The 14,831-nt window shown below is 47.9% G+C and overlaps 1 long non-coding RNA gene across 2 annotated transcripts; it reads left to right on the forward strand.

Annotated features, from left to right (window-relative positions):
* The first annotated feature begins 4,555 nt into the window (after positions 1 to 4,555).
* Positions 4,556 to 9,964, forward strand: LOC113626280 (uncharacterized). Of its 2 annotated transcripts, XR_003435112.1 has the most exons (4): positions 4,556 to 4,670; positions 5,457 to 5,541; positions 8,212 to 8,289; positions 9,759 to 9,964. It is a non-coding gene; the product is annotated as an uncharacterized LOC113626280 (long non-coding RNA). The 2 variants fall into 2 exon arrangements; XR_003435110.1 differs by lacking the exon at positions 8,212 to 8,289.
* The last annotated feature ends 4,867 nt before the right edge of the window (positions 9,965 to 14,831 follow it).

Below are 14,831 nucleotides of genomic sequence, written 5' to 3' on the forward strand. Positions count from 1 at the left end.
CTTTAGACACCTTTCCATACAACAGAGGGAATAAGTTCCTCTAATGAGGTTTTCCCCAGAGTATTCTGACCTATTACTATTGCTATGATTATCAGTGTCATTATTAATCCAGGCAATGGCTAGCATGTGTGTAGGACCTTAGGATTTCTGCATGGTTTGCCCAAGGAGTATCTTCTCTGTACACCAACACTTGCAGGGCAGGTATGGCAAGCAGCACCTGGCCCACTTCTCTGAGCCCAAGGTCACAGGGCTGCCCAGTGGTTACTGTTGTGGGAGATGCGCAGGGGTCTTCTGACTTGGTCCCCTGCTCTCCCCGCCCGACTTCTAACAAAGGCTCTTTTTGCTTCGTGGACCAGGCATGTGGACACAGCTTAACCAGGTATATCCCAGGCAGCTGTTTTTTTCTGGGTTGCTCTCTAAGGGGGAAGGAGAGGGGAGGGGCTGAGTGAGGGCTCAGGTGGGGACAGGGCAGGAGGGGAATGTGGGGTCCCTTCTCTTCCCCAGCTCAGCCCCACGGGCCACATTTGAGCCACAAGGGATGATGTTGAAGGCATTGCTCCCCAGGGGCCTGAGTTGTGGAGGCAAAGCAGTGCTGCTGAGGGGCCCCCAGGACACCCTCCCCGTCTTTGAGGACACGTGATTCCTATCAGAAGGACTCCTCGGGTGGCCTTGGTGCCCTGGGGTTGGGGTCGTCACTGGGGTCAGTGTTCACATGCGGCATCCCCGTGGCCAGATGCCTGCGGAGGACCCCTGGGATGGAAAGCAGCACACCGAGCACAGAGCCTGGGGCTCCCAGAAGTGGGGGAGGGAAGTTTGGAGGAGGGGCTGGGATCCGGAGTCAGGCTCTCGGGAGGAGTGGGGGGCCTTTGCGAGCTTCACTTTGCTGTCGGTTTGGTTGATTTTTGGCTGCCTGCCAGTGAGGTCCTGGAGTTCAGGTTATGTTGTCAACTGGCTGGTCCCAATGGGCAAGTCAGGCGATCAGAAGGGGGACACTTCTCACTCTTATTAACCGAGAACATCTGAAAGTCACAAACAAACTTCTTTCTCCAGGCGTCTTGGAAAAGAGGGTGAGCCTTCGTAGGGAGGAGAGATGTTGCCAGGCATCTCCCGAGTCACCGCCCCATGTGGGGTCCGGACTCGCAGCCGGGGAAGGAGAAGGAAATTCTCCCCGGCTTTTCTGACCTTCTTTCAAAAGTAGGTTCCTCCGGGGCTTCCCTGGTGGCGCAGTGGTTGAGAGTCCGCCTGCCGATGCCGGGGACATGGGTTTGAGCCCCAGTCTGGGAGGATCCCACATGCCGCGAAGCAACTGGGCTCGTGAGCCACAACAACTGAGCTTGTGCGTCCGGAGCCTGTGCTCCGCAGCGCGAGAGGCCACAACAGTGAGAGGCCTGCGTACCGCGATGAAGAGTGGCCCCCGTTCGCCGCAACTAGAGAAAGCCCTCGTGCAGAAACGAAGACCCAACACAGACAAAAATAAATAAATAAATAAATAAGCAGTTAAAAAAGAAAAACAAAAAGTAGGTTCCTCCATGGCCCAGCTCCTGTGGGATTACGACATCCCTAGGATGATCTTTTCTATAATTTACCCTCAGCTTTCTTATGGACGATCACGTGGATACACAGAAGGATCTGAAGGAGAGATGCTTCACAGGAAACGGAAGCTCTGTTCCTCCCGCTGCAGGTTGCCTGCATGTGCAATTAGCATTTAAAATCTCAGGTGGGTCCTTCCTACTTATTAGAGTCCAACTTTATGTCCTGTTTCTTTTTTTTTTCTTTCTTTTTTTTTTTTTGCGGTACGCGGGCCTCTCACAGTTGTGGTCTCTCCCGCTGCGGAGCACAGGCTCCGGATGCACAGGCTCAGCGACCATGGCTCACGGGCCCAGCCGCTCCGCGGCATGTGGGATCTTCCCGGACCGGGGCACGAACCCGTGTCCCCTGCATCGGCAGGCAGACTCTCAACCACTGCACCACCAGCGAAACCCTGTCCTGTTTCTTAATTTAATCTTCACCCCTGAAGGCCAGCGCTGGAGGTGATGTTAAGCTTTACCTGGAGTTAATTGAAACCCAGCCCCGGGCCGGATGAGGGAATAACGTGGTGGGCTTGGGAGCCCGAAGGCTCACCAGGCAGTGCATCCTGAACACACTGAAATGTTACGAAGAGGATTTATTCTTGTAAAATGTGCAAGAGGATGTTTTGTAAACATTTATGAAATAGCCTGGATTTCCTTCTTTTTTCCCTTTCCTTCCTTGCCTCCCCCATCCTCCCTCTTCTTGCCTCCCAGCTCCCACCTACAACCCCCTTCTCCGTGATCCACCCTTATAACCACACACCCCTCCCACCTGTACCCACACCCTCCCACCTGCCCACACTCCCTCGCACCTGTACACACACCCCATTCCCACTTGCCCTGGTCTCCCTGGTTCCTGTCTTTTTGTGTCAGCTCTTAACCACGCTCTTTTGTACCCCTGAACCCCGTCTTTGGTGCCACACCCAGATCTGACGGGCTCCCCAATCAGGTTGCATCCACACTGTGGACCACATTGTCCCTGGCTGCTTTGAGATCTGCATGCTAGACCCTTCCCCAAGGCAGGGGCTGTGCCCTGGCCCCAGGACCAGGTGTGGGACAGTGGTCAGTCTGTCCTGGGACTTCTGTGGCAGAGATGACCCAGTTCCATCAGGCTCACATCTTAGAGGTGTTTTAAATCTTGTAATACGTGTCCTGTTCCCAAGGTGGTCTCAGAGCCAGTGGAGCCAGACAGGGGGAGAGTCCTGAGGCTCCCAAGCCCCAGCTTCTGCGTTTTTAAGTAACTGATTCAAGTTGTCAGCCCTGTCCCATTCTCTCTTGCTCACGGGCATTTTTGTCAAACCTAATTATTTTGTTATATCTCTCTTCCACGGTCAAGTCAGCTTTCCAATGGATCCCTTTGCTTATAAAATGCCTCATTAGCTGCTGCAGCTCAGTTATGGGGCCCTCACTGCTGCTCTGGGTGTGAGTGTGGACGTGTGACACACACAGGGATGCAGGGCTCTGCAGGGCCAGCCCTGCTCCGTTGGCCTTTCTCCCCTGTGGGGTGCCCCGGGGAGGCAGATGTGGTACCCAAGCGCAGTGAGGGATGTTGTGGGCCTGTGCTTTACAGGGGTTACTGCTCAGGGAAGCCCTGGAAGTGACCATTTGCTGGATTTTGGGGGGATGAAATACTCCAAAACGCAGCATCACCCTCAAAGTGATGGGAGGTGTGTCGTGAGTTTAAAACCACGTTCCTGGTCCTGGGGGTGCTGAGCTTGAAGAGTATCTGGTCACCAAACAGTCCAGTGAGGCCCTGGGGAGGTTCCCTCTGCCTCACGGGATGGTGAGTGCCTGGAATCGTCTTTGTCTTCCCAGCACGGAACCCCAGGCTCAAGAATGAGTGTGCCTGCAGGTGTGGGTGTGTGTGCAGGTGTGAAGGTGTGTGTGCAGGTGTGAGGGGTGTGTACAGGTGTGAGGGGGTATGTGCAGGTATGAGGGTGTGTGTACAGGTTGATGGGGTGTGTGCATGTGTGGGGTGTGTGTGTGCAGGTGTGAGGGTGTCTGTGCAGGTATGAAGGTGTGTGTACAGGTGTAAGGGGTGTGTGCAGGTGTGAGGGATCGTGTGTAAGTGTGAGGGTGCTCACTGAGAAAGGCGTTGGAGATGGGAGCTGGGAGGCAAGAAGAGGGAGCAAGGGGGAGGGAGGGAAGGAGAGGAAAATAAAGAAGGAAATCCAGTCTATTTTATAATTGTTTACAAAACATCCTCTTGCATATTTTACAAAACAAAGCAGGAGCTAAGATGAAGTGGCCCAGGGAGTCTGCTGTGAACGAAGCAAGTGTCGACTGAAGAAAAAATGCACAACATGAGAGTTGTGAGTTAAGTTTTATTTGGGGCAAACTGAGGACTGTTTGAGGGGGGAGGAAGGTCAGCACATATGTGATTTTGCTGGAGGGGGAGTACACATAATCGAGCACACACACACACACACACACACACACACACACATATATATATTATTTTTTTTTGCGGTACGCGGGCCTCTCACTGTTGTGGCCTCTCCCGTTGCGGAGCACAGGCTCCGGACGCGCAGGCTCAGCGGCCATGGCTCCCGGGCCCAGCCGCTCCGTGGCGTGTGGGATCCTCCCGGCCCGGGGCACGAACCCGCGTCCCCTGCATCGGCAGGCGGACTCTCAACCACTGCGCCACCAGGGAAGCCCTCGAGCGCACATTTTTGCAGAAGGTTGCTACTAGTCTCGTGAAGATTTCTGCTAGTCACAAGGAGCAGACGTCACCATGAAGGATTTTAGTGCTTTTCTAGATACAAGGAGATGCAAGAACTGGGCTCATAAAATCTCCTCCTGAAAATATCTATCTGAAGACCTGTTCTGCCAGTTCAGAGTGCCTCATTGCTGGTCTCCACCCTGAGCTCCTTTCAGGGGGTGTTGAAAGTCGGTGGTTGCAGCAGCCTGTGATGTAATGCTTGTACAGCAGGTGGCAAGTACCAGTTTGTAGCTGGCGCAAGGGTTCTGGGAACTTTCTCCTGCTGAGTGCTGGCTGTGTCACAGGGCCGGTCAACTGCTCAGAGATCACTGGGGTGCAGCTCTAACAGGATCGCAAAGCGAATCCTGCAGAGAAGGAGGGGGATCTAAGAAAACCAACAGGTGAGTGTGAGAACAGATGTTAATGTCAGAGCAGCAGCAGAGATGGGAGGTGGGTGGTGCGGCGGAGTGGGAGCTAAAGATTACAGAGCTGGTGAAATTCAAACCAGGCGGTTCTGAGCCCTGAACCATTTTGTCATTAATGGAGTGATTCAGGCTCCCGGAAGGAGGTGAGCCTGCGGGGAGCCCAGCTCTGTCCTCCTGCTGATAGAGGCTTGGCTGGGTTACCAGAGAACAATGGGACCTCGGGAAATTTGCCAACACCCCCATGGGTGACACCTCACTGGTGTCTACAAGTGTCGTAAAAGCTCCCCAGGGCTTGTGCACAGAGCTGAGTGTGGGTGAGCAGCCCCCCAATGGCTGTGGAGAGCCACAGCTGGGTTCCACCTTTGAGTGGGTCTCATCTGCCCCCAAAACAAGTGCTTGAGGGATTAAAATCCCAGTCAAGGGTGCAGCCTTCTGGTCATGGATCCTCCCCGCCAGACATCTTTACCTGGTCTCCCAGTGCTTGGTCTCTCAGACTTGCCTTCACTAGGAAGTTTTCATCCTTACTGAGATTCACACCTCAGCTCCCACCCTCCCCCCAGGACCCCCCAGCCCATGCAGCATCCCTGGCTCACCTTTGGCGCTGTCACTGGTCCACAATGCTGCCATTGGCTCCCAGAAGCCTTAGACTCCGCCTCCAAGCTTCACCTGTTTCTCTTTATTTGTCACCTCGGACTTTCTTTCACTACATCGTGCTCTAGGATCTGTCTTATTTTCTCGAATTTTCCACTTGTTTTGCTGCAGAACCTCCTCAAGAAGTTGACGCAGAAAAGGTGCCTGGGAGGAAGTGTTCTGAGTCTTCACTTGACTGAACCTCATGGAAGCAGAGGTAGAATGTGGAGGTGCCCTTTTGGGGAGGGAAGGAGAGACCACAGCCTTGTGCATTCAACTTGGGCCCCCTCAGAGAGCTTCTCTCTGTGGGACCATCAGTGCCCTTGCTGTTGACCAGTAAGCAGTGAGCACAACAGGGGCCAAAGCAGAGTGTAAGGGCAATGCTGGTTGGGGCTAGGTTGGGGGGAGAAGAGCCCTGAGACAGAGACAAAGATGTGATGGTCAGAAGGGAGGAGAGAAAAAGGAGAGTGAAGCTTTAAGGAATCAAGGAGGGAAGAGTTTCATGGGGAAGCAGGTGGTCAGTACTGAGGGTGATTGTAGGCACAATCACTTATGAGTGTTTTTCTGAGCTGCTTGCTTACCTGGGGAGGGAGGACAGTTTGCCTATAACCTTCTTCTTTGCCCACACGAGGCACTCTTGTTATCCTTTGTCATTGTCTTTCATTATCTCTTAACCAGGGTGCTAATCGTCTCTCTTCTCTGTCCTAGGGTATTTCACCTTCACCTTTCCCCTAGCTGACACATAGGAGGTGTAGCATTTCCTTCTTACTTCATCACAAGGAAGCAACCTCATCTTCTCATTATTGTTTCCCAGCCCCCATGGATCAGAACCCTGCTCTAATGCTTTGTTACTTTCCTGGGGCAGCTGTAACAAAGTACTGCAAACTGGGTACTTTTAAACAACAGGAATGTATCCTTTCACAGTTCAGAAATCAAAGTGTCAGAAGGACCATACTCTCCCTGAAGGCTCTAGGAGAGACTCTATTCCATGCCTTTCTCTTCCCTTCTGGCGTTGCCAGAAGTCCTTGGTGTTCTGGCTTGCAGATTCATCACTCGAATCTCTGCCTCTGTCATCACATGGACATTAACCAGATTGGATTACGGCCCACCTAATCCTAATTCCAATGGAGTATGACCTCGTTTTAATAATTACATCTTCAAAGGTCCTATTTTCAAATAAGGTCACATTCACAGACACTGGAGGTTAGGACTACGACATATCTTTTGTGGGGACACAATTCAACCCACAGCAGACACCTCTTTTGTTCAAGTGGATGGAGTGTCTCCATTCCTGTCTGCAGCCAGCCCCTCTCATCCACTGCATCTCTTCCCTTTCACTTCTCAAGAAATTCCTTCCTGTTATTATCCCATTTCTCCCTGTCTATTGGATAATTCTTATCAAAATGAAAACACGGTATAATATGTCTCATCTTAAAACAAAGAGAAAGAAAATAAAAATCATACCCCACATTCCTCCTCCTCTTACCCACCCCAGTTTTCAGCTGCTCTTTATTCTCTTCCTCTTCAAAAGAGCTGTCTCCTTCCTCACTTCCCATTCTCTTCTCCACACACACCAGTTGTGTTTTCAACCTACTGCTCCACCAAAACCACGCTTTCAAGGCACTATGCTTGGAAAAAGAAGACCATATGTCTCAGTTTGCCTGTTACGGTGTTGGCTTATAGCCAATTAATTAATTGTGACTCCTTTCACTCTCAAAAAGGCCTCGGTTTGTGTGATGAATTATGTGGCCACCCCACTGTTGACCTCCACATTGCCAAACCAAATGGTCATTTTTAGCCTTCACCTTACGTGACCTCTCAAAAGAATGTGCCCTAGTTCATTACCTCCTCCTTCTTGAAATGCTCTCCTCACTTGGCTGCTGTTCACTGTGCCTCTATATCTGCTGCTATATTTCACAAGATGTGGTTGCCATAGTGAAGAGATGCTGAAACTGGGAGAGGATTTATGACATGCTGTGGCCGAGGGATACATTTCTGGTACTTTTAAGCAACACTAGTAAGGATTCCTGATTAGAAGCAAATGAAATGAATGCTGGCTATTTTAAACAAAAAGAACGATTCTTAGAAGGCTAGAGAAGCTTATGAAACCAATGAGAGTCTACAGCCCCAGGCTTAGGAAAGCAGGAAGATATCAAAAGGCACTTAGATGGTTCAGATGTGAATGGGAGGGAAGGTGGGGAGATAGCAAGTGTGAAAGGGAGTTAGAGAATAATAGGTATGACAAAGTAAGATCAAAGGATCGGTCTCTTTTTAAGAATGGGTGGGGCATGAACACATATATTGACAGAGAGAAAAATATAGGTATGAAAAGGGAGGGTTTCTCAGGTCATAATGGAATTAAACTAGATATTAATAGAAAGTATCTGGGAAAACCTCAAATATTTTCAAATTAAACCAGAAGCATTTAAATAACCATGAGTCAAAAAGGAAGTCACAAAGGGTATTGGAAAATATTTTGAACTTAATGGGAATGAAAACACAGCATATCAAGATTTGTGGGATGCAGCTAAAGCAGTGCTTAGAGGGAAATTAATAGCATTAAGTGCTTATATTAAGCAAGAAGAAAGGTCTCGAGCCAATAACCTATATTTCCACTTTAAGAAATGTAAGAAATTAGAAAAACAGGTAAACTAATCCCAAGGCAAGCAGAAGGAAAGCACTAGTAAATATAAAAGCAGAATTGATAAAATTGAAAATAGACAAACTATACAGAAAGATCAATGAAACCAACTTATGGTTCTTTACAAAAGGCAGGGTAAAGAAAGAATGTAATGTGTTTGTGTGTCTGTGTGGGGATGGGGGAAGGGATCTGTGACTAACTGATGAAGGAATATCTGACTTACTATATTTCCTTGTGAAATCGTAGGTGGGGTGGTCTGTTGAGAAATGAGGATCTAGAACTGACTGGTGAAGAGAGAGGTGATGTTTTGGGTATTTTCTAGAGGTATGGGAAGAATAATTGTGCTATTTCCTACTGCTGCTCTAACAAATTTCAATAAACTTAGTGGCTTTAACAACACAAATTTATTCTTTTAAGTTCCTGGAGATGAGAAGTTCAAATAGGGTGTACTGGGCTAAAATCAAGGTGTCAGCAGGGCTGTGTTCCTTGTGGACTCTAGGGGAGGATGTTTTCTAGACTTTTCCAGATTCTAAAGGAGGCCTACATTCCTTGGCTCAGTGCCACATCCTCCAGCTTCAAAACTAGTAGTATCACATCTTCTAATACCTCTCTCTCTTTCTCTGACCTGCTTCCATCATCACTTCTCCTTCTCTGACTCTGACCCTCCTGTTTTCCTCTTATGAGGATACTTGTGATTACACTGGCTCATCAAATAATCCAGGATAATCTCCCCCATCTCTAGTTCCTTAACTTAATCACATCTGCAAAGTTTTTTTTTTTTTAGTTTTTGCCATGCAATGTAGCATATTCCAGGTTTTGGGGATTAGGACAGGGGCAACTTTGGGGCCATTTTTCTGCCCATGACAGTAGATAACCAAGAACAAGTAAATGAACTGAGAAGAGCACTCAGGTCCACAGGGGCTGGAGAACATGAACTGGCTGTGTCCTGAATCTGCAGCTTAGGATGGTTAGGAATTGAGACAAAAGAACTAAGTTGTCAAGCTGCAGAGCTAGGACAGGGTGTGGCATTTGCTGGGAGTATATAGCAGAAGGACAGGGATACAGAGAGTAGGAGTTTTTAATACAATGGTCATTTATTTGCTGAACAGTGGGATCCAGGCTGGGTAAGCAGCGACAGGAGAATGCACATGAAAAGGGAGTAAATAAAAGTAGCAAAGGGTGGTAAAATGTATAATCCAGGGCTTCAGATATGCTAGATGGTATGATAAATGGATACTAATAACTTAGGAGAAACATTCTTAACATAGAGGATCTTCTCCACTTTCATTCCAATGAATATCAATTCATCAGACTCTGCAGAACTTTCTGATAGCATATATTTCCCCTAAAGGAATGCATTTAATCTACTCTTGATACTAGTCAGAGGTCTTGGAATAAAAAAGGTGTCTACTTTCTCATGGAGTAATTTATTACAGCCTATACTTACATCTAATTGTTTTCATCTGTCAGAGATAATCTTTTCACTCCAACATCTTAACAGATAAGTGGGCCCTATTTGATCTTTTGCCAAAGATCAAATAGGGCCATTTTGATCTGTGTACTATGAGTAATAATTTAATCTAAAAAGGAGACACATTTATTAATAGGTTACAGAATATTTTCCCGAGCCAAAAGAGTGAATTTGGTGATTGTTAGTCCTGAGGGCAGAGTTATGTGTGTAAGGAATGTTGGAATAGGGTTGGGGGAAGTAATTAAGAATATTGAAGTATGGTTCTCTGCAATTTGTTTAAGAAACAGGGACATTTTTGGAGCTGTTTTTCTTTTCATTTTAGATATAGCAGAGTGCAGCCTGAGCTTGGATGCTGGCAACACCACCCACCTGCTGGTGAATTTGGGTAGTTCTTTGCCTGTGTTTCCTACAAAAGTACCTACTTTTCAGTTTTATTATGTGGACTCTTGAATTAATATATGTATATGACTTAGAACATATCTGGCACAGATTTGTTTGTTAAATAAAATAAAAAATTTTATCTCACAATGAGATTCACTGAGAAAGCTTTGCAAATGCATCAGAGAAAGCTGCATTGGTTCAGAGTGGCTTTTACATACTTTTTGACTTAACCTGGAAGAGTGTTGATCCATGGTCTTCATTTGAGTCAAACGTTCCTGACAATTTTCTCTACCTCATCAGGGATAGTGATTTTATTTCCCCCCCAAATGCTTTGAAGTGCAGAAAGTTGGCCATTTTAAACAATCTGTATTGTTGATCATGTTCTACTTGACTGAAAATGGAACCTCGCTAACCCAAAGGCAAACAGACAGCTAAGTAGGTAACGTAAGCCTTTCTAGGCCTTGCAATCTAGATATTGATCTTCAAATCAAGATGAGGGTTGTGGCAGGTGGGTCTGAGCAGAGCTAGTGTTGATGTGACGTGATAAGAACGTGGTGGCCCCAACCCAAACCTCCCACCACCGTCAGTCTGGCAGAGAGATGGCAGCACCTGAGCTGAGCATCCGTGACTATCTCGCGACAACTGAATTGTGCCCAAGAGTGGCTGAGATTGGTCAGCAGAAATTTTCCTGGAGACAAGTAGTTCTTCAGTCACAGTTCCCAAAACAGGACCTTGTCATGAGGTAAATGTGACAGCTTGCTGGAACCATCGGGGTGGCAGCAGAGGGGTCACAGGCGTCTTTGAAGACCCCAAGGTTGAGAGCATTTTCCTTCCTATTATTTTTACATTACTTGAGCAAGTTACTCAACCTCTCTGAATCTCTAGTCTAACCCAGACAACACCCACCTGGAAGAGTTACTGTGAGACTTCAGTGAGGAAACACATCTTCACCAAATACAACACCTGGTATGCAGTGGGCAGTCAGAAAATGTTCAGATTCTTTCTTCCCCATTCCCATTTCTGCCTCTCTCAGCTGCTTGTCTTTGAAGCAGGAATAAGACCTAGCTAATTCCCTGAAGAATTCAGGAACCATTGTATTAGAGTGACAAAGCTGAGCTCTTTCTCTTTTAAAAGGTCATTAATTCTAAGAAATTAGTCCCTGAGGGTGAGAGAGCCACTCTTGCCTCTCTTGTCCAGGAAGCCACATGTGAGAGGGCAGGAGATCTGGTGGGGGGTACCTGGGGACCATCAAAAGGGTGGAGGCCATGGTGCTGCCTCTGGGATCCAGCCACGGTCATTGTCAGCATTATTATAAATTAGGTCAGGGAAGCTGCTTCCTCAAGACAGGCCAGGCACGTTCCATAATTCCAGGCACATGTGCAGATTTCCAGGAGCTGCAAGTCACTGTGCTCAGTCAAGTGTGCCAGAGGACTGTCCGCTCTCCTCTGGGGATAAGTCCCTGTAAGTGTCAGTGAGTGTGCAGAGGTCCCAGCATTGGATGAGAGCTGCTCATGTCCTTCCTCCCCATGACCCTGCCTCCCATCCCTCCTCAATATTCCTGCTCTCCTGTTCATTACGGGACCTCAGAGCCCAGAGCTGGCCTTTTGTAGAAGGCAGTTTGCACATATTCAAGGGTATAGAAGGAAAAGAAGTTGCCTGTTACATTTAGAAAGAACTCAATGGCAGGCATGGCATTCTGGGAGATGACCTCGCCTGCTCCCGGCATGGTCTCACCCCATCAGTACCCCATTCAGTGGCAAAAACCAAATGGGGGTGGGGGGAGGATTCATTTCAGTAATTCCTGAGAAGCTCCTAAGCCCTTCTCTCCAGCTCCATCCTCTGGGAACTCCAGTCCACTGATGAAATCCAGCTGCCTGCCTACAGGTCCACAGGGGGATCACGTGCGCATCTGAAGCTGAACTGGCTAAAACCAACTGCTCAGTTTGAACTGCACCCCAACTTGCTTCTCGTCCAGGTCTCCTTTGCCCAGGCTGCATACAGGACTTACCTTGGATTCCTGTCCTGCCCTCACCCCTCCCTAAAGAACTCCTCGTTCTTGAAATCCTCCCCCCGTCCCCCATCTCTGCACTTCCTTTTATCCCACTCTCACCACACCATCCACGCCCCCATCACTCCCCCTGGATTACCTGGTAACCATCTAACGGACTTCCCTGCTCTCTTCTAGCCCATCTACATCAGTGGGCCATCTCTGGAAACAGACCAGAGCCCATCAGTCTCCTATCAGACCCTCCAGGGGATCCCCTCACACCCAGGTGACATTTGTCCCACCTGCCTCCCTCCTGTCTTCCTTTCCTACGTTGGCTTTTGTCTGTTCCTCAGACACAACAAACCCCTTCCTCTCTTGAATCTTTGCAATCACTCTCGCCTCTGCCTAGAAAACTCTCTTCCTGATACATCGGTGGCTGGCATCTCCTTGTGGTTCAGCTTAAATGTCACTCCTGCAGGGGACCACTTTGACCACCAGATCAAAATCAGACACCTCATCCCTCCCTACTACACCACCTTGTTGCAATTCTCCAAATAGCTCTTATCAGCATCTGCCATTTTTCTGTTTGTTGATTCATTTTGTGTCTGTCTTTCCCCTCAGCCCTGCTTAGAATATCTGCTCCAGGTGAGCAGATCTGTCTGGTTCACTGTTAAGTCTCCAGCAGTTAGAGGAGTGCTTGGCCCATAGCTGGCGCTCAGTAAATACTGGTCAAATGAATGAATAATTAGTGAAAGCAGTCTGTGCTCTCCCTTAACCATGTTTTCGGCTAATTTGGGAAACCAGTAGGGGCTTAGTTATGGAGGGATCTTATAGGGCAGTTTTCTCAACCTCAGCACGATGGCCATTTCGGGCAGAAGATGTCTTTATTTTAGGGGCTGTCCTGTGCACTGTAGGTTGTTTACTGGCATCCCTGACTGTTACCCACTAGATACCAGTAGCAAACTCTAGCACCACCCCCAGGTTGTGGAGGTGTCTCCAGACATTGCCAGATATCCCCTGGGGACCAAAATCTCCCCTGCTCCCCTGTGAGAACCATCCCCATTGTAGAGCCATCCACACCTCACAGGAATAATGACACCCATCTCCAAGTGGGGGTCCCGAGACCAAGAGAATGATGGCCAACAGGGGACCCATTTGGGAGGCACAGAACTCAGGCAGTGGGGTGGATGGGTCTGACACTGATCCCAGCTCCATCATGCACCAGCTGGGTGAACTGGCTTAGCTTTGAGGATGTGGGCTTCCTTATTTCAGAATGGGTGTGTGTCCATGGGGTGGATAGGAGACCCACCTTGGGTTTGATAGGAGATGAGTGAACACAAACATGGGGCAGAGCGTGGTGACAGCATGGTGTAGGAGCTGGGTTACAGCAGGGGGCTCTGTGCAGCTGCCACTTTGCTGTTCCCATTTTGCAAGGGTGTGTTCTGGGTTACAGACACACACAGTGCAGTGGAGAAAGGGGACTCGGCAGTTCTCCAATGAGCTCCACATGCACGTCCAACTGGCACACTGGCTCTAATCCCTGCTCCTTTGATTCACTCATTTGCTGGTTTTCACAAAGGTCTACTGTGCTCTCAGCAGCTGCAGCTGGTCAGGCCCTCAGAGAGGCTGTGGGAAGGGTCATGGGTACCACTGGCAGCTGCATGAAGAGTGTTCGAGCATCCCTCACTCTCCTGTTGGCGCCCAGCTCCCCAGCCAGCACCTGCGCAGGGCGGTGCAGGGGTGCGGTCTTCCTCTCCAGGCCTGTGCATTTTCCTGCTGAGGTGCAGAGGTCAGTGGGGGGAAGGGAGAGGAAAAGCAAGACAACAGAAAGAACATCTGTGAGAAGCAAGAAGAACTACAATCCTGCAGCCTGTGGAACAAAAACCACATTCACAGAAAGATAGACAAGATGAAAAGGCAGAGGGCTATGTACCAGATGAAGAAACAAGATAAAACCCCAGAAAAACAAGTAAATGAAGTGGAGCTAGGCAACCTTCCAGAAAAAGAATCCATAATAATGATAGTGAAGATGATCCAGGACCTCAGAAAAAGAATGGAGGCAAAGATCGAGAAGATGCAAGAAATGTTTAACAAAGACCTAGAAGAATTAAAGAACAAACAGAGATGAACAATACAATAACTGAAATGAAAACTACACTGGAAGGAATCAATAGCAGAATAACTGAGGCAGAAGAACGGATAAGTGACCTGGAAGACAGAATGGTGGAATTCACTGCTGTGGAACAGAATAAAGAAAAAAGAATGAAAAGAAATGAAGAGAGACTAAGAGATCTCTGGGACAACATTAAACACAACAACATTCACATTATAGGGGTCCCAGAAGGAGAAGAGAGAGAGAAAGGGCCAGAGAAAATATTTGAAGAGATTATAGTAGAAAACTTCCCTAAGATTGTAAAGGAAATAGCCACCCAAGTCCAGGAAGCACAGAGAGTCCTATACAGGATAAACCCAAGGAGAAACATGACAAGACACATAGTAATCAAATTGGCAAAAATCAAAGACAAAGAAAAATTATGAAAAGAAGCAAGGGAAAAATGACAAATAACATACAAGGGAACTCCCATAAACTTAACAGCTGATTTCTCAGCACAAACTCTACAAGCCAGAAGGGAGTGGCATGATATACTTAAAGTGATGAAAGGGAAGAACCTACAACCAAGATTACTCTACCCGGCAAAGATCTCATTCAGATTTGATGGAGAAATCAAAAGCCTTACAGATAAGCAAAAGCTAAGAGAATTCAGCACCACCAAACCAGCTCCACAACAAATGCTAAAGGAACTTCTCTAAGTGGGAAACACAAGAGAAGAAAAGGACCTACAAAAAAACCCCAAAACAATTAAGAAAATGGTCCTAGGAACATACATATCGATAATTACCTTAAACTGAATGGTTTAAATGCTACAACCAAAAGACACAGGCTCGCTGAATGGATACAAAAACAAGACCCATATATATGCTGTCTACAAGAGACCCACTTCAGACATAGGGACACATTCAGACTGA

Source organism: Aethalodelphis obliquidens, unplaced genomic scaffold (assembly GCF_003676395.1).
Source record: "Aethalodelphis obliquidens isolate GAN/ISIS:26980383/991018 unplaced genomic scaffold, ASM367639v1 scaffold2, whole genome shotgun sequence".
Taxonomy (NCBI): domain Eukaryota; kingdom Metazoa; phylum Chordata; class Mammalia; order Artiodactyla; family Delphinidae; genus Aethalodelphis; species Aethalodelphis obliquidens.